This window comes from Rutilus rutilus, assembly GCF_951802725.1.
Source record: "Rutilus rutilus genome assembly, chromosome: 1".
Lineage (NCBI taxonomy): Eukaryota > Metazoa > Chordata > Actinopteri > Cypriniformes > Leuciscidae > Rutilus > Rutilus rutilus.
Window position 1 is genome coordinate 41,483,833 of NC_140209.1, and position 20,726 is coordinate 41,504,558.

The 20,726-nt window shown below is 38.6% G+C and overlaps 1 protein-coding gene across 2 annotated transcripts in view; it reads left to right on the top strand.

Annotated features, from left to right (window-relative positions):
• Positions 1–4,483: 4,483 nt before the first annotated feature.
• The window catches only part of elfn2b (extracellular leucine-rich repeat and fibronectin type III domain containing 2b), a 90,850-nt gene continuing 74,607 nt past the window's right edge, over positions 4,484–20,726 (top strand). For both annotated transcript variants that reach the window (XM_084423564.1, XM_084423563.1), the window contains exon 1: positions 4,484–4,591. The gene's annotated coding sequence lies outside the window, so the exon portion shown is untranslated. The remainder of the gene's footprint in view (positions 4,592–20,726) is intronic.

Below are 20,726 nucleotides of genomic sequence, written 5' to 3' on the forward strand. Positions count from 1 at the left end.
TTTTAAATATTTTATTTAAGAGTTTCAGGCCCCATGTTGTACCTTTTGTGGAAAGTCCCGGTGTGAAATGTATGGAATATGCAAACAAAAAGGAGCACTGCCATCTAGTGGCATTATTACAGTATCTCAGGGTGCAGAACGTTTTATTTTCTCCTTTGAGAAGCTCATCTAACCACATTTACATTAGTCTCTGAATCTTCTGCAGTCTAAGTTTGACTTTTCACTTACTAGATGTTGTGTAGGCTATCTAAAGCCTCTTACAGAGTTAGTCACACTGAGCATCATAGGCCATACGTGTCTAACTCAAGGTGTTATTTATTTCAGCCTGCATCCTATTGCATTTAGCCATTGTACTATGTACTATAATAAATACTTGCTGAGCAACATGGACGTTTTTGTTGCACACAGTGTGTTAATGTATGATAGCACACTTGATTTAGGCTAGGCTACTCACTATTTTAGTTTTGTGTATTTATGTTACTATTAATATTTCACCCATTAATTACTTATATATGCTATGCGTCTGCTACATTTGCATGTGAGAAGCAACCTACAACATTTCGATGTGTTCAGCATCTGCAGAAAACACTTACAGTAGATTTGTCACCACTGACGGCAGCTGCCGTGTGGCTGTTTGCCTGCTGAAAATGACATCCACAGTTAATTCACAGCTTGAGCACAGATTGTCTGGAGAAAAGAGTCGTCCACTGACAGATGGCAGGGGCAAAGATGGAAATCGCTTCGGTTTAGGGAAACCATATCACAATGTAAAGACTGATTGATTGATTACTTCTGCTCACCACTTGATGGCAGCACGTGTGCATTGAAACTTGGCGACGCTAAAGCTGCTTGAAGAAACATGCAGCGGAATGAGGAACAAATGAATTTTATGGGTTAACCTTATCAGACTCTGATAACCTCTAGAAATCTGCCAACTATAGATCCATTTCCACTCATCTCAGCATGTGTTCATTTATTCACGCCATCATTTATTCATCTTTTCTCCTCTACCCTGGTCTCTGTTTTCAAAGTGAATTTCAAAGTTCCTCTGTGAGAGACAGAAACATGATGCTCTTTCTCCTAGAGTCCTCTCGTCACTTCTCGCTCAACACAAATAACGTACATAACGTCAGTATCGTAGCCTACTTTACTTTGTGGGCCCGTTTTAAACATAGTTTGACCGCCAGTTATGAAAACACTGTGTCTGAGCCTCCGTTGCTCCGACAGATGGACGTGAGAGACTAGAGAGTGACAGTAATGGAGGGATGGAACGGGAGCGTGAGATAAGACTAAGAGGAAAGATCTGCTTTTTTTTAAGCAGTGTCACACACTGTATCGTTTTGCTCATTGCTCGTCTCACTTCTGCGGCACGTTGCCATGGGAACACAGCTGCAGCACTTGAGTCGTGAGTTGGGGAGGCTGGGGGTTGCTATTTAGTAAACACGTTCACATTTCTTCATTGGATTTAGCGAGTTGGATGGGGGAAAAAAAATGTGGCTTATACAGAACCTACAGTCATAGCTCTGCCAACGGTGTGAGCAAATGTGTTATTCTCATCTTGGATGGTTTTACAAGTAAGCCCTCACAAGGATCACTTTATAGTGCATCCAACTCTGTATCTTTTTCTATTCATCTTGTGCACCAACATGTTAAAGACAGGGTGGGCGATTTGTTCCAGAATTTTTTTTTTATTTTTTTATGCTGGTTAAAAGTCTCTTCACATCCTGATAGCAATCACTAAGTTAAGTGGTCTAAATGCATTTATATGTTTATCGTCAGTGGAAGGCCTGTCAGCGTATGTAATTCCATACCTCCGCACACCTGTGCAGACATCACACTTTATCAGCATGTTTCATTCTATGGAGAGTTACATACGTCAGTCACCGAGCACCACAAACAAATAGCGACCACCTTTAACAGTTCCTCCTAATAAACCAAAACAACGAGCTTATGCTGCGCTCACGCCAACTACAGTAATTTGGAAGAAATGGAAATCTGTGAAGTTATACTCTGAGCGGTTTGTGATTCGAATTTATGCATTTCTATGGCAACACTATCACTGCAGCAGTCAGGTGGTACAGGTCAGTTCTTTTTAAGTTGATTATGTTCGTTATTATTGTAGTATATGCGCTTTGAGACATGAGGTAGTTTAACGCCGTCTCTCGTGGCGCTTTTGATTGCTCCCTGATGCACGCGTTGTTCATGTGTTTGAAGGAGGCGTGGCTTTGAAGACACTCTGAAGGGAGGGTGGGATCTCATGCTTTCAAAGCTAGCTTGCTATTGCTAGCGACTCTGAAAATTGCTTACCCTACTTTTAACATTTCTTACACAGACTCAAGGCACAATTTTTAAAGGGATAGTTCACCCAAAAATCATTTCCTCACCCTCATGTCAATCAAAACCTGTACTTTTTTTTTTTTTTTTTTTAATTGTTTGGGCATAATCAGTTTATTAATTTTTCAGAATATATTTTGTGTAACTCAGAAGAAAGTAATACAGGTTGGGAATAAGAAGTGATCACAGAATTTTCCTTATTTAAAAATAAAGGTTTTTTATTACTGGTTCACTGAAAAACATTTAAAAGAAAAAGAGATCTTTGAGGTTATTAAAATGTTTTCTAAAGGCTGGAACACAAATCTGAAAAGATTTTAAAACACTAGGCATCATACACTTGCCGACCTTTTAAATAGTTACAGAGGAAAACCTGGGCATCACACACTAAATGACAGAGGAAATAACACTACCAGACTTTCAACAAAATGTAGAAACCATTTCCTTGCTAGGAGACTCATGACAAATAAAAACAATACGTTCTAAAATCGGCTCAAAATGTCAAACATGTTTGATGGAATCAAACTTTGAAGCTAAATAATTGGAGACTGTGACCATTACACACATAATTTTCTGTGAAATCTGTAAACTCAAATCTGCAGACTGGCTCTGACTTTCGGCAACTAGCGTCACCTTGTCCAGACTGTAAATTGGGGCAAAAAATCGTTATGTGTGTTCACTAAAAGGTTCTTTAGGGAAAAAGAAAAGGAACCTTTTTTTTGAGTGTGGGTGAACTATACTACAACAACTGTGTTCTTCTCCATATCCTTCATGCTTTGATTAAGAGTCCAGCCCTCAGCAGACCTGTTTACACATTGCACATGGCATAATGCGTATATTTTCTACCAGAATATTTTGTCAACCATTTTTAAAGCTGTGATGGACAAATCAGTAAATAATGTTGAAAGGCTCAACTATGCTCAAAATAAGCGTATAAGCGTTTGATATTAAGAGTGGGTATATATTTATATATATATATATATATATATATATATATGTAAGGGATAATGTAGAGCGAGGCGGTTGTTATAGCGAATACAACACCGACAGGTTGATCAGGACCCCGATGCAAAGTGGATATCCCGCTTATTACATGGCTACCTACCAAATAAATCAATAATTTGACACAAAATATTGATTTAAAAAGGAGTTTATTGATTTAAAAACTTTTTGTTGATTTTTATTGCTTCCGCTAAAGAAAATAGTCCGTTCCGTCTCTACAGTTAGAATCCTGCGTCCATAGCAACGCTCTGTTTTTCATGGCAACAGTGTGTTATACTTAGCAGCGGTCTGTTATCAAGAAATAACACACCGCATTCTACATTAGAATTCAACCAAGCCATGTAATAAATATATATGATAAACGGAAGCTCAAGCATGTTCGCTTGACATGCGAGAATCAACGAGGTTCATTCTCTTGCTACACAGCACGTTTGAGCTTCCGCAAGAACCAATGAGATTTGTTCTTTTGCGTCAAGCATGTACGGTTCAGCTTTTTAGATTTGAATAAAAGCCTAAATTTAAAATGTTCATCATTGTATAAAGCTATTGAATTTCTTCAGAAAATTTGGACTAAACCGCTCGATTCATATGGATCTCTTTGTGAACTTCTTGACAAAGTGGTAGTTGCGTGGACTGTCAATTGAAGGACAGAAATCTGTCAGATTTCATCTAAAAGATCTTTGAGTTTTGAAGATAAACGAAAGACTTACGGTCTGGAACGACGTGATGGTGAGTATTTGAAAACAGTTTTTTTTTTTTTTTATGGACTAACCATATAAGCGATCTATTTTGTAAGTTCCTGCGAGAACTGACCATTTTGAAGGGCTACCTGGAATTTCTTCAGAGGTTTTCACCAGTCATGGAGTTTGAGGAACCTCAAATGGTGCCTCAAGCAAAAAAAAAAAATAAATAAATAAATAAATATTAGCACATATCAAAAGACAATTTAGAGCAGCTCCTACAAGATGATATACTGTAAAACACATTAGGTGAGAAGGTGGATAGTTGGGAGGTGGGGGCAGATGATCTTTAAATAAAAAGTGATGGCATCTTCGTCTAACATAACGGGTGGCTGCATATTGCGGTTGGGATCAGGCAGGAGTGGCATCATCCCAGTGTAGAGAGGTCTACCCCGATCTTCACTCTCTCACTCCCCCTCCCATCCTCATTCTGTATCTCTCCCTGATCCCACAGTGTAGTAAAGCGGATAGGCAGCTAAACAAACAGCGGAATCTTTTCAGAGAAGACACTGACAGAGGTAAGAAACTTTTCTGTATTTATATCACCCAAATTTGCAATAGTCGATGGCAGGCATGCCTGGGCGGAAAATATGGACCACCTCTTCACACTGTATCGGAGAGCAGGCATCGTAGTTGCCCAGACTGCGCATTGCTCTGATGAGAAGCCACCTGCACGCGCCGCGACTCACACGCTTTATTCAGAAACCATGTAAAACCCGTCAACGCATTCACGCGTTTCTGGCGCAGCGCGTTTTCTGTCAGAATCTATGCGCCTCAAAGCGTGTATTTCAAAGCAGTCGTTGAAGCGCAGATATGTAGGTTTGAGAAGATTTTTCTCATGAGTGTTACTTGTGTGGTGCCATATGAATGATCCTGCGTCTCCTCACATAGGATGTAGTTCACTGGGAGCTGGTCTTAATCTATAGCCATGTAAAAAACATGGAGAGCGACTGCAGGAGGTGCACTTAGGGCGCACCGTTAGATCGCCACTAACAGATGTGCGGAGGGGATTTGGTATTAATATACCATGGCTGGGTTTTGTTGGCGAACTGCGTGACACGGTTTCGGTTCACAGCAGCATTAAGACGATGGAAGGGGCATGTTCCTTTAGTATTTCATAACTTTGACATGATTCTTTTCATCTCATGTATTATTCATTAGTATGTATGAAAGAATGTCAGAAAGCATTGCGTCTCCAAGAACTGTGTGGTGGAATTACATTCACAGCTCAGAGGATGTGCGTGTTTGTAAGGGTGAGAGATTAAAATATAGCTATTGAACAATGATTAAGGTTTATTTTAATATGCATTGACAAGTAACGGTGAGGCACTGCCTGTGATTTGTCTCTATGAAGTTTCAGTAGCCTAAATTCCCTGAAAAAACCTGTTGGACATTTTTGTACATTTATATTTTTCCCCTATCGTTTCCTATTCTAAATGTATTCTATTATAAATAAAGGCTATATAACATTCAACATAAATGCACTTACATTTTATATAGTCGTGCAGTGCGTTTATATAATGCGTGTGTGTGTGTGTGGCCTGGTAAAGACACAAAGATGGCAATATCCTAAATCCTTGTCCTTTTGGGGATTTTTGTTTTGGTCCCCATGAGGAAAACAACTTATAAATCATAATAAGTGATGTTTTTTGAAAATGTAAAAATGCAGAAAGTTTTCTGTGATGGGTAGGTTTAGGGTAAGGGGATATAATGTACAGTTTGTACAGTATAAAATCATTTTGTCTAAAGTCCCCATAAAACATGAAAACACAACGTGTGTGCGTGTGTGTGTGCGTGCGTGTGTGCGTGCGTGCGTGCATTAGATACAAACCATATTTATGCAATAAAGATACGGGTCACCAAGCAATGCACAAATTGTAATCCGGTCTGGAGCAGCATGCATGTAATAATTTTTACAGTGTATCAGTCAATTCATATCACAGTGTCTTCCTTCACAATAGTGAAACAAGTTTTAAAATTGCTAATCAATGGCAATAAATGACTTGTGGAAGTGCTTATAGCAGAGTTTAGCAGGATTACAATCCCATTGGTTTGCACAGGTGGGTGCCACAGTGTTCGATCTTCCTCTATCAGTCATTGATACTCAGAGTAATTAGCTCAGTTCCTCAGCCACAGGAGCGCTGTGTTTTCACAGACTGTCCAACAGCTATGGACACAAAGGTCAAGCCACCAGCGTAGTGAAGTGGAGGACATTTTCAACATCACCCCGCAAGCTTCATGGTTTGAGGGTGCACAATCTGGTCTTTTAAATGTTTAAATGAGGTTGATGCTGCTTGGTGTGAGGTGAAACCAGCGTAAGGAAGGAAATAGGCACTTATAGATGATGTTGTTCTTCTGCACTTAATGCATCTTTCTCCTCACTGCACGGAGAGGCAGTAATTATGATGCCAAGCTCAACTGTCCCTTTGTTCCAAATACGTCCCTAAAGATCGAAACCCTGCAGGCTTTCAATGTGCCTTTTAATTAGAGCCTTATAATGATATAAGAGAGACAGAGACTGAGGGAGAAAGTATGTGTGTTAAGGGGGAGGGGAGTCTTATATTCTGCTTCCCATTAATGAATAATCGCTTTGATTTAGTAATGAAGACTGGCTATTGGACCACAAGAATGTTGTGTGTGAAGTCAGAACTGTTCCTGTTTTGTAGGGCAATAGATTATTTTAATCACATCAATCACACATTTTTTAATCATGTTGTTAGTGTGAAAGTAGAGAAGTGCTGACCTGTGCTATTAAGTAATCATATGTCATGCTGCCTAAGCAAGCCACATAATCAATAAAAGAGTTGAGATGTGATCACTTATTATTACGGTAACAGAATCGATGAGAGATCATATCAGTGCAACTAAATTGTTTTTGTTAACTCCTTGGAAAGAAAGAAGTGTGTTTGCCCTTTGACACATGAGGAACCTGTTTCATCTAGTCAGTCTTTCTTGCATTTAAGCAAATGTTGTTGTAGTAATGAGGCTCTGGGTAATTAATAAGTAATTTGGTTTATGTAATACTAGCCTCTTTTTAAAAAATTTTTTAGATTAAACTGAATGAGTGACCATGCTTATGTCTGTTGTAACTGCACAACATTGTGTCAGCATTTTTGCTTAGCCGATACTTCACATATTCTTACATCTTTAAATAGTATTTTAGACTCTATAATTGTCTGTAACAAAGATTAAAAGTAACTCATTCCTCCAGTCTTCAGTCACATGATCCTTCAGAAATCATTATGCTGATTTAATTCTCAAGAAACAATTCTTATTATCAATGTTGAAACCAGTTAATAATTGTGTAAAACTTTTTTCGATAAATACATAGTTCAAAATAACAGCATTTATTTGAAGTAGAATTGAAATAGAATTATTTGAAATCTATATATTTTTTGTAACAACGTTATAGTCTTTAGTGTCACTTTTGATCAATTTAATGCAACTTTGCTGAATAAAATAATATCTTAAAAGAAAACTTACTGACCCCGAACTTTTGAATAATAGTGTAGACCTTATACAAATTACGATAAATAAATAAAACCCTTAAAACATAGTGGACAGCGTGAGCGTGGTTTGGGGCTTAATTTTGTCATGACATTGCTACTGCTTTTAACATAAAATGCTTATATGGATGTTATTTGTACTTTTACAATAAGAATGTTCATTCGAATGATACCAGTTTTGTCATTTAACATGATCCCAAATCAAAGCATAAACCAGACATGAAGATGTAAATCCTTGATATAAATGTAATACAACTTGTAGCCTACTGTCACCTCAGGAGGATGTGCCCTTATGCATTATTTCATTCCTGTTGTTCATTTGTAATGGGCTTAATTGCTGTTACAACTCAAATCATGTGACAACATTATTATCATGCAGTAAATGTAGTTAGATGTTAAGAGACACAGAAATGCTTAAATGCTTTTTGGGCACACCACACTGATACACTGAAACACATGCAGCTGTCTCACAGGTATTGTCTATGTGTCAATCTAGACTTTAGACCCACACAGATTCACACATAGTATGCATTCATTTGTATGAATTTGCACTTGAGTGTGTGAAAGCAGATATTTTTCTAGTGAATGTGTTGCCTACCTAAACATGCTCATCATCTTCACACGTTTGCCCAGCAAACAGCAAACTCGTCTCTCCAGATGATATACAACTTCCTGCCAGAGTGTGTTATGATTATGTGCTGATTGTAATTGTGGTGTGTGTCTCCTCATTACGAGTCTCATGATGATGGGTTAATGAGGCTTGCCTGTTTACCTTACTGTCACTTCCTATTGGCTGGCTCAGGGGGCTAATTACACTCCCAGTACTATGGGAGGGGGGCCCTAAATTACCTTAAGCACTGCTATTACAACGTGGATCTGTTAGACCGTGTATGTTGACAGTCTGTGTAAGTCTGCAACATTTGAAAGTCCCCGTGAACCGGAAGTTGCAAACGACTTTTCTCCAGTGTTGTGACATATTTCCTAGTGAAATGGAATATTGAACAGAGGGCAGGGTTTTACTTTAGCGCTCCTCCTCTCCATCTCTGCTCATAGCAGACTAACGTTTTGAGGGGAGTGGTTAAGCGTTTTCAACCCAAACCGTCAAACTGACGTCATCAGAAAAGGAACGGTTTTCTGTTTGGTGGAAAAATAAGTACTTTTAAAAGTAATAGCACACCTCTCTTTTTTCATGTTTTTCATAGAGTTAGAGTGTGGAGAAAAAAATGATTAACATTCTCTCTGCATTTAAGTTAACTCATATCCTGAGACCAGACCTCACATTCTCTTCCTCTGTCTTATTCCTTCACCCATACATGAGCACATCTGACATTTAAAAGAGTGATGTTTACAATGTCCATCTTTGTACTTTACCAACTAAGAGAACATGACATTTCTTTCACTCAGAACCTCACTTAAAAGCAGACATTTAGCAAAGATGTGACATTATTTTAGTTATTTATAGTGGAATACTTGATTGTGAATGGTCGTCTATGGCATCCGAGGATTCTGATTGGCTATCAAGGTTTTTAGCTTTCATCAGCTAAAAAAATAAAAAATAAAAAAATTCTGGAAGGGATTCCAATGATAGTATCATTCCTCTGTGCCGTTATCTGTATAGATGTGATGGCGACTCTGCTATTCTTTTACAGTTAGAAAGATTTTTTTTTATCGTTAGCGATATCTTTATTGTTATCATTCTATTTATCGTCCCTGTTGTGGATGGGCTTTTAAGATATTGATAACACACACACAAAAAAACATTCTAATTGTAAAAGAATAGCAGAGTAGCCACCATAACTATAATGATAATGGCACAGAGAAATGATATCATTGGAATCACTTTCAGAACGATTTTATCCAGCTGACGAACGATAAAAACATTGACAGCTGTGTTCGATTTTTCCCTAAACCTAACTACGTCCTATAATATTTATACTCTAGCGCGTCTACAGTAGACGTCGGCCGAGTCTAACCCTATACCCTAGCGCGTCTACACATCGACATCGGCTGGGTGCTAATCCTATTCCCTAGTTGACATCGGCTGGATGCTAATACTTGTTCCCCTAACTAGCTTGCTGCAGCAATAATAACAGACAGACCTCAACAAATGTCCTTTAAATGCTTTAATCACGGCCGGGGAATCTCAGACAAATTCCATTGAGAATCCCACCAGTGAACACAAATACAACAGCTTTTATAGAATAGGGGTATGGCAAAAATGACTTGATACATTACATAATTTCCCACAATTTGATTGGTTCTTCATAGACAAACCCTTCTGTTACTAGGTAGGAGCAAATTCTGTTGTTGTGATTACTTTTGAAAATAATATAGTAATCTTTATAGTGACCTTGTATCACCCAAAGGTGGTTATTTTGTGATAATGACTGTTTGACTGTACATTATCCCTTACATAATACAGTACACGTGTTTGTCTAAGATCAGGATTTTATTTTATAGAGTATTCCATCTCAAGAAAGAAAAAAGAGAGAGAAAAAAATTGGTCCATCACTCTCTCAGCCTCAAATTGACGATCATTGTGGAGATAATGTCCGAAGAACAGTTGTTCTACACAGGCAGCAACATTACCACACAACCCTGATAAGAAAACCAGGGACAGAGAGGGAGAGAAAGAGATCATGGGAATTACCATAGATATTCCAATGTGTCAAATATGCAAATGTGTGAAATGCACATTCAATTTAAGGTTACTGCAGTTTGCCCCTATTCAAGCATTTGGTTGAAATATTTTGTGATGTTGCTGGCTATTTTTAAAACTCTCTTGCCGTAACAAACGTGCATTTTATGCTTTGTTTATGAGCACTAGAATTTTTTTGAAGAGATATTAGTGATTTGACCTGAAACTAGCTGAATTGTTTTGTTGTGTAAGAGCAGTATATCATTTCTGCTTTTGTATACTTCTGAAAGAGATAATTATTTACCTTTTTAGCTTCAGTGATACAGTGCATTTGCAATAAAGGAATGATTTCTGTGGAAACCAATATCCCAATTAACATCTGCCAAAGTATTTTCATCATGCTTACTGATCTTTAATCACCTATAAGCTACGTTTGATTTTTGCATTGCATTTAGTTCATCATAATTGTTCTATTTCTATATATCTTGCTTTTGTTTTGCAATATGACAGATCTGTTTATCGGTGTCTGGATAGGTACAGCTGTTCAGCTGATTGACTCAGTGTGTGCAGAGACCTTGATCATGTCCATATTTGTGAGAGACATGCACACAGAAGGGGTTAGCGTTCACATATGTTCATATATGAGCAAGAGAAGGCATACGTGGTTAGAGACTTTTGTGTGTGTGTGTGTGTGTGTGTGTGTGTGTGTGTGGTACCATCTGCCATCTGCAGCACTCCAGACCCGTTACCCCCTATCATCCACTACTAGTGAGTGTGAAGCATACAAACCTGGGAGACAGAGAAGGGGATAGAGAAGCAGAGAAATAGGAGGATTTGTAGCAATAAGTAACCAAGAATGTCTTGGTGATCCTTTTTTCTCTCTTTCCTGCTTTAGATAGAAGAACCGCTGTTCAGAGAGGAGCTCCGTATCACAGATACTAGTGTTTTTTTCTGCCTGTCCCAATTCAGTGTTTTGGCAATAACATTCTTCTGACTCTCTGCCCACTTCTCAACTCCCACCATCTCCCACCATCTCTCACCCTCTCTCTCTCTCTCTCTCTCTCTCTCTCTCTCTCTCTCTCTCTCTCTCTCTCTCTCTCTCTCTCTGTATTGTGAATGCCAAGCTCTCTGTGTTTTGCTGGTTAATCTGATGTATAGTTGTACTCTTATTTTCATTTAATGGTGTTCGAGGTAAGAGCAGGACAGAATCTAAACGAACAGGGTTCAGCAGAAAACTCAGACTTCCAGGGGCTGATTCCACCAGCTGTGCATAAATTGTAACTTTGCCTGGTTGGAAATTAAATGAGCGCTAAGCTACAACTTGTGCAGTCGTAAATATCTGAGCGTTGCACTATTAAACTCGAGTAAATCGCAACACTACATATAAGTTAAATACAGAAGCCTCCTATACCAGGAGTGATGGCTGGAACAAAATGGCAAAGTGATTGGATTACATGAATGAGATCATGTTCTGTATGACAGACTTAAATCCTTTAGACATATACAACGACATTTACTCTCGTTTACCTTTTGAAGGGATTAAACATTAAATTAATAAATTACTTCTAAGTGGCTCTACACTAAACTACACACTTTCCTATGTGTCACCTGATGTCACTTTTTTATGCAGGGTTTCATCACACACACACACACACACACAAAAAAAATGTATTAGTATTTTTTATTAGGCTGTGTATCTTTATTTCTTCATCTTAGATATAGTTTCTAAAAAATGTACATTGATAGTTTAATAAAACAATAAATTATTTATAAAAATGATATAACTATAACAGATTTCATGATTATTTATGTATCATATTTTGATAGAAATTGAATTTATTACTCTTGACAGTTATGTAAGACAAACTAATGTGTATAGCTGATATTGTAATGGTCTGGGTGTTTGTTACTTTAAGACCCATGTTTGGGGTTTCCCTTAGCCTTGCATTCGTGGGGAGAATAATGGAGGCGAATATATGCTGCGCCATTCTGTTGTGGTTTGAGCATTTCTTTAAACAAAATGCAATAGTTAACAATAACCTGTGTCATGTGAATCATTTACAATGCACTATAGGTTACAATATGTCATATTCTGCTACTACATATTACTTCATGGAGAGCTTATGACCTATTAGCTCAGTTCTGTCTTAAAGGGATAGTTCATCCAAAAATGAAAATTCTGTCATAATTTACTCACCTTCATGTCAATCCTAACTTTTATGATTTTCTTTTGATTTAATTTTTTTGGGTAACTATCTATATAAGAACAAATTAGTGAAAAACTCTAGTGAAAAAAACCTATAACAAAATGTTTTTAAAATACATTTATTTCATACTCATGCAGTACAAATCCATTAACATATTTATTGACATATCGCTTGAGACTTTCTGATATAAATATTATATAATTAAACTTTATTTGGAGTACTTCTTTATTGCACAATACAAACTTCTTCATAGGAAAAGAATGTTCTGTATTTCTGCTTTATTCATACATGATTTCATAGCGGCGCCACTTGGTTCAGAAGGAAAGTTATGTTGTTTGCCTGCCATTCATGCTCTGTCTGCACAGAGTACGTGAATAATTAATAATTCGTTACATTTATATAGCGCTTTTTCTGAGACCTCAAAGCGCTTTACATATGGAAGGGGGGAATCTCCTCAACCACCACCAATGTGCAGCATCCACTTGGATGATGCGATGGCAGCCATATTGCGCCAGAACGCCCACCACACACCAGCTTACTGGTGGAGAGGAGACAGTGATGAAGCCAATCAGTGTATGGGGATGATTAGGAGGCCATGATGGACAGAGGCCAAGGGGCAAATTTGGCCAGGATGCCGGGGTTACACCCCTACTCTTTTTCGAAGGACATCCTGGGATTTTTAATGACCACAGAGAGTCAGGACCTCGGTTTTACGTCTCATCCGAAGGACGGTGCTCTTTTGGCAGTATAGTGTCCCCGTCACTATACTGGGGCATTAGGACCCACACAGACCACAGGGTGAGCACCCCCTGCTGGCCTCGCTAACACCTCTTCCAGCAGCAACCTAGTTTTCCCAGTAGGTCTCCCATCCAGGTACTAACCAGGCTCAGCCCTGCTTAGCTTCAGTGGGCAACCAGTCTTGGGCTACAGGGTGATATGGCTGCTGGCCAATCCGCTCATGATGTATGATGTCTGCGTGAACAGTGGTATGCAAACACACGCTGGAAACACATGCTATCATTTCATTCGGACCGAACGAACATTTTATGGTCCTGTGCCTTCCACAGATGATATATATTTATAAGAATACATTTAGACCGCTTAACATAGTGATTGCTCTCGACGTCACGTCTCCCGTTCCCTCCTTCAGGGAAAGAGGGTTACGTTAGTAACCAAGACGTTCCCTTTCAGTTGCTCACGTTCGATGTAACGTCGATGTGACGACGTAATTGGGATCCCAATTATGTCGTCACATCGACGTTACGTCGAACGTGAGGAACTGAAAGGGAACGTCTTGTCGACGTTACTTCTCCCCCTCCCTCCTTCAGGAAATGAGGGTTACATTAGTAAACGAGACGTTCCCTTTCAGTCGCTCACGTTCGGCATAAAGTCGATGTGACGACGTTACTTCTCCCTCCTTGAGGGAACGAAGGTTACATTAGTAACCGAGACGTTTCCTATAATATTTATGCTCTAGCGCGTCTACACATCGACGTCGGCTGAGTGGTCTAATCCTAACTCTAACTTGCTGCTCAGCAATAATAAACAGACAGACTTCAGCAAATGTCCTTTAAATGCTTTAATCACGGCCGGGAGAGTACTTAAGCAATTCTCAGAGAATCTCACCCCAAGAAGAAGAATTAATCACGGCCGGAGGATCTCAGACAAATTTCAGAGAGAATCCCACCGAAAAAGAAGAATACATCAGGTTTTATAGGATAAAGACAGACACAACAAAATAAGATCATCGTGACTACCATGTCACCTTCTATCAATATGATTGGTTCAATTGGTAAAGCAAGCCCCCCTTTACCCTCTGTTACTGGCATAAGCAAAAATATCTTGAAACATAAGAAAAAACAAAGGGTTAAGAGCTCAGTTGGTTACTCAATGTGTCATATTTTTGATATTGTCATCGTCCGCACTTCAGAATTTTCTATGACACAAATTGGCAAAGAACAGAACTTCTTAGTTCATTGTGTTTCAAAGTGTTAGAATGTTAGGCCCAAAAGGGAAAGTAAGATTTAGATGTTAGAAACATGGTTAGTCTAAAAGATAGTTTACTATCTTATCTATTAAAAATCCATCACACTTTCAACCAGCATAACAACAAAAAAAAAATAATAATAATTCTGTAGAGAATCACCCATTGCACCTTTAAGTGCAAAATTAGTTCCAATTTAGCAGACTTTAAGTATATCAATTTAGTAATCCAAAAGTAAGTTGCAAGGTCTTTTTATTAAGTACACAAATATGTAAATGTATTTGTAGTATACTTAGCATGAAATAAATGTCTTTCAAATAGATTTTGGTGTATTTATTTTTCCCTAGGGAATCCAATTCAATTAATTGAGTTAGTGACAGACTAATTTTTAGATTGTAGCCTCCTAGTGTGAATTCTGTCTCGCTAAGACCTTACTTACGGCTCATGCAACCCTTCCCAGGTCATTTAAATCCGTTCTCTGACAAGGGGCACTTTCTTTGAACTAACTGGACATTTTCTGTCTTTAAAATTTAATAATACTTTAATAAGGTAGAAGCAAGAAACAGACAAAAAATGAGGATGTGTAGCTTCTTGCTCTGCACAGTAGTTTTCATTACCATAATGAATTTCCCAGCCCAGCCTTTTTTTTTTTTTTTTTTTGTCAATCTACTGAATTTTTCGTCAACGATACCAGGGACACCGAAACACCGGGGAACATGAAATTTGGTGAGCATGTAGCCCCACTAGACTTTTACGGAAAAATTTCGTTTGGTCCCCGGGGGCCACTCCCCCCCCGCGCTGGGCCCCCCCAAACCCCAAAAATGCAGTTTTTCCTAAATAACTACCTGAACCGTGGCACTGAGGATGAAGAAATTTGCAAAGTATGTTGGTCTTAAGGGCCCACATCAACCTAGCCCATAATCGATTGTCAAAGTTTTTTCGTTTTTTTTTCCCGTCAATCTACTGAATTTTCCGTCAACGATACCAGGGACACCGAAACACCGGGGAACATGAAATTTGGTGAGCATGTAGCCCCACTAGACTTTTACGGAAAAATTTCGTTTGGTCCCCGGGGGCCACCCCCCCCCCCGCTCTGGGCCCCCCCAAACCCAAAAAATGCAGTTTTTCCTAAATAACTACCTGAACCGTGGCACCGAGGATGAAGACATTTTTATGGTATGTTGGTCTTAAGGGCCCACATCAACCTAGCCCATAATCACTCATTTGTGATTTGCGCCCCTCCCATAAAAAATGAAAATGCAATATTATTCTGCTTTAATCGCCCCTATCTTCAGTGGAGATGTTCAGAACTGCACCATATTTCATGTGTATGATTAACTTGACATCCTCTGGGGGTATGCTAAGTTTCGTAGAATTTCATCCATGGGGGGGTATAAAATAAATTCATTTATGTGCACATTTAGTGACTGTACACTCATCGGCCTGTAGATGGTGCTGTTGAGCGAAGGGTTGCTGGTTTAGGATGATACTGTCACACACACACATGCAGGAATACAAACAAACGCAAGCATGCACACACACTGACATCCACACGCACAGACACACACCCATACACATACATACAAATCCACATGCACAGACACACACACACAAACACACATGCGCACACACAAACACACACACATACACACACACACAGACAGACATGCACATACTACTACTTTTTTTAGGTATATACATAAACACGCAATACAGCCAAATTGCTCCACGTCATTTATTTTTGTGGAAAGCCAGTGCAGGCCTGAGCGGCGGTCATATTTTGTACCGCCATGCGGTACATCTAGTTTTTAATAGTGTGAACAATAACTGAAAACACACCTAGGAAAGGTCTCATTTTTAGAATAGTCCTCCAGAGAGCAACTTCAAAGTTGATAACCTTCTAAAGCACATAATCCGTGAAACTGTGAGGATTTCTCACAACTCCCACTGGATTTGTTGCTTCTTTTCAGTCTTTCGTTAGCGCAACGACTCTACATGAATGGTTTTCGCTATGTGTGTACTTTTTCCACAGAATTCCTCTGTCAGGGTTTGAAAAGTTGAGACAAACCAGATCCAGACTCTCTAGTCCTGTTCAGAGCTGAAGTCAGTAAAAGACAATTGACACGTGTGCTGCAAAAAAAGATCCGAATCTGTGTTACCAGACTGACTTTTCATTATAATCTTCTCTAAATTAAAGGTGCTATAAGCGATGTCGGGAGATGTAACTTCTTGTTGACATTCGAATTGTTGTCAAACAAAACGGAGGCTAGCTAGACCCTCCCTCCTCCCCTCCCTTCCGGCATAAAGGAAAGTCAAAGTAGTCACTACAAACAAAGTTAAGTTTTACTGATACTTCATTCAATGTGTAATGTCACCAAGTTAGATAAATGCTTTTATATATTGCAGAACAGAATGCAGAAAAAGAGAAACATTATCTTAAAATCGTTTCGCCACCTGAGGTTATAACTAACGTTATAGCTCCCATACAAGGACGCAATAATAGCAAGATAACGTTAGCTTCGCGTTTCCCAGTGAGCATAAACAACGGCGGGGTCGTAAACAAATGTAGTCAAAGTTGTCAATAACCTATAAATGAACATTCAAATTCATAACAAACAGTGGGTGAAAACAATCATTCACACAAATGATCGCCCTACTGTGAATTTGCTTGATCATTTACAATAGAGATTGATCGCTAGCTGCTAGAAACATATGTTGTATTCACCAAAGTTAACGCTGACCATACGCTGACTGCATAGTTCTAGCTAATTACATTCTTGTGTTGGTTTGGCGAACATGAACGTCAGTTTAGACAGAAAAATGGATTTACTCACCTGTTCTGCAAAAACAGAGCAACTGAATGTCGGATTGGAATCCCTTCTGCCGGCGGAGTTCTCGCCACCTTTCGAAGGTTTTTCCGATGTAAATTCGGTACTTTGCGCGTTCCTTATCCTTGTCCCTCTTCTTTGCAATTTGTTCATCGGAACGTCGTCTCTTTGGTCATGTGTCGGCCATAATTCAAACTTCCCTCTTCATGCTTCTCTCTCCTCCACACCCCCTTCATGTGTACGCGCACTAACCCCCCAAACCCCACCCTCAAATACATCTTGCCAGTTATTGGCTGGAACACTGTTTGTTGTGTTTCGTGGTGCGGGTGAGCCCAGTTTGTTTTTGTTGCCGTTTGTGGAGCCTGGGGTGTCTACAGAGACCGCGTTTTTTTACAGTGTGTTCAGGGGACAGGCAGCTAGCGGATAGTGAGGAGATGTTTGCTGTATGTGACAAAAAATGTTTTGGCCTAAAAAACGCGTGACATCGCTAAGAGCACCTTTAATACACTTCAGTGGTGACAGAGGTGAACATGGTGCAAGCAACGCCATGGTCAAGGGTTTGATTCCCTGGAATGCATGAACTGAAAATCTTTATGTCTTGAATGCAATCCAAGTTGCTTTGGATAAAAGGGTGTGCTTTTATTCAAACACATAATTTCACGTTCATGCAATCATGTTTCGAACATGTGACCACTCAAGTATTTATGTACTGTATGGTAATCTTAATTTATGTTGTTTTGTGAATATAACTTAAACATTTCCTCATATTTTGACTAGGTGATTGACAAAAAGTTTTGTTTTTTTTTTTTCTTATAAAGTTCCCTTATATATCTGTAAAAGTGTTCATTTTGACATGTGACTTCATGAGTGATGGTGTTTAGTGGGCAGCACACAACACTTGAGTGTGTGAATGTGTGTATACAGAAGAGGTCACTTTACGGGTCTAGACTCAGGCCTTCATCAGACTGACATGTCCACTCAAGCACAACATGTTTGCAAGGTCAGCAGTCACCAATGGGACTTCCATTTCTAACTCTTTCTCTCTGTGGACCCACGCTAGTATTATACAGCTACTGAGGCACATAAACCGAGACACAGCCGCTAGACCAGGGCTAAATGTGTCCGCTGAGACTTAACAGGACTCTTCTCTTCTGGCTCTTTTTAAATTCAAACAAAATGACAAATATTATATACTTGTTATATTATACCGTTCAAAAGTTTGGGGTCAGTATGATTATAAAAAAAAAAAAAAAAAAAAAAAAAAAAAAACTTTTATTCAGAAAGGATGCATTAAATTTGTTTAAAATAAATGACAGTAAAGACATTTTCAATGTTCACAGTTTCCACAAAAAATATATTATTTTAAATTGTATTAATATTTCATCTTTAGTTGTTTATAAATTGGTGCAATGCTCACACACATCGAGCTAGAAATTGTAAATGGCTGTAAATAGTATAACAATACAAATCTACTTTAGTAAGTGCAAAGAAAGTTGCCACTGAGTCATCAAAAAGTCTTGATTCCTTATTTTATGACTTGTATATTGTGGTGCATGTGGTCTGTGTATGACAACAACTATCAAGGGGGGCAAAATATGTTTTGTTTGTTTGTTTGTTTTTTACATGGTGGGTGAGGGCACAATGAGGAAAACTGACATTTGGGTCACACGTTTGCTCGTTTTCTAAACTCCAAATTATATACTCATCTATTAACTCTGTCTGTGAGTCATGACTGACTTCTATTTTCCGAACCATGGACAGCTCAGTTGCTTTCGTGCCCAATCATGAAAATATCACATACTGCAGACATTCTCTCATCACGCAGATATGAGCTGCATTCCCATTCACAGGGTTCCCAGTGCAGCTTTCACTGCTCACAATGAGCAGGGCATACATGTAGACGTTCACTTCACTTTGCAGAATTCATTCACTTCACACTTGAATTGTGCAGATTAGGGGCTTTGAGTATGATGACATACTATGCGTGAATAAATATAATATAAATTACCATATACATTTGGTACAGTATATCATTAAATATCATTCAAGTATACATATACTGCCAGAATGGGGGGAGGGGGGTGCAAGAGAAGGGGTTAACAATTAATTTGTGTTAGATTAAGGTTACATTGTTTACTGTTGTGGAATTGGACAGATTTCTCTAAACATGGAATTTGCTTTTTCACATCTTTGATATGATGCATAATTCATATCAAAATTTATAACAGGACAGAGCTGATATGGTAGGATGAATATACTCTCTATTGTAATTCATATTGCATAATTTATATTCAAATGTTGAAAAACAAATTGACTAAAATTAATTGATGCTTTGTGCCGTGCCAGCTTGAGTTCTTATTTTAAATCAAATCTAGGTAACTAGAAAACCAAAGACATGCATTTTAAAAGATAGAGGTGAACACGTATTCTAGTGCCAGAAGAGTTCACTTTACTTACTATTTTACTGCAGAATGTAACATTTAGGCTTCCCGTTGAGCCAAATGTCTTACAAGACATAGCCTATAATAAATTAGCAGACTTTTATTTCCTTTCGAACCCTAATGTTCCCTTTAAATTTTTATGAAATAATCTTGGTAATGGAAAGGGCCGGAGTTATTAGAATCCTATTGAAGATGTTTTATTCACAGTAAGGGGTGAACAATGTGATTCGTTATGATTCACTTTCCATATCGCTTTACCGTGCACTCATGCAAAACTGTTAACCGGGATTAGCACAGACCTTAAGTGTTTTACTGATTTTGCACAGTTTCTCTGTCAGTAGCCAGCCCCTCAATAAGCTGCTCTTTGTGCGATCTCTAAATCTGATCTATTCCATGATTCAGCATTAGTGGATTAGTAATGATGCATTGCCCAATGGGATTCCCTCTCGCATGTGATTGGGTCAGAGGATAAGGAATCAGGTCAACTCGTGTCTGTTTTCTTAACTTAAGCATTTCCCACAAATCTCAGCAGCGTTTGTATTTTAGGGTAAATGTTGATTTCCATTCCAAAGCAGGGGGACTTGATTCCCCCTCTCACATACACAAATTTCATATCTCTGCCTGACAACCAATCATAATGCTTTATGCTACTTGTGCAACATGCATGTCTAATGTGCTCTGAGTGAGTCATGTCACCCTGACATGTCTGTTGACTTGAATTACCGCTTTTTTGTGTGCGTTTCCATGCACACATCAGTGATGTTCAACCTTCATCCTTTTGATACTGAAGGTCCAACACAAATGCTCATGACTAAAATTCCAGTACCACTGACTATTATAAAGCAGTATCAGTAGTTTTCCTTTTGAATACAGTGCTAAGACCTAAGTGTTTCTGAACAAATTGCTTGTGTGATTCAATGACTGACTCTTAAAGAGCCACTTGAGTTCCACAAATTAATCAGTGCATTTGAATGAATCAGCTGAATGAATCATTTATTGATTCACTCATAAAGACACTCACATTTTGCCTCCTACTGGCGTAACAATGC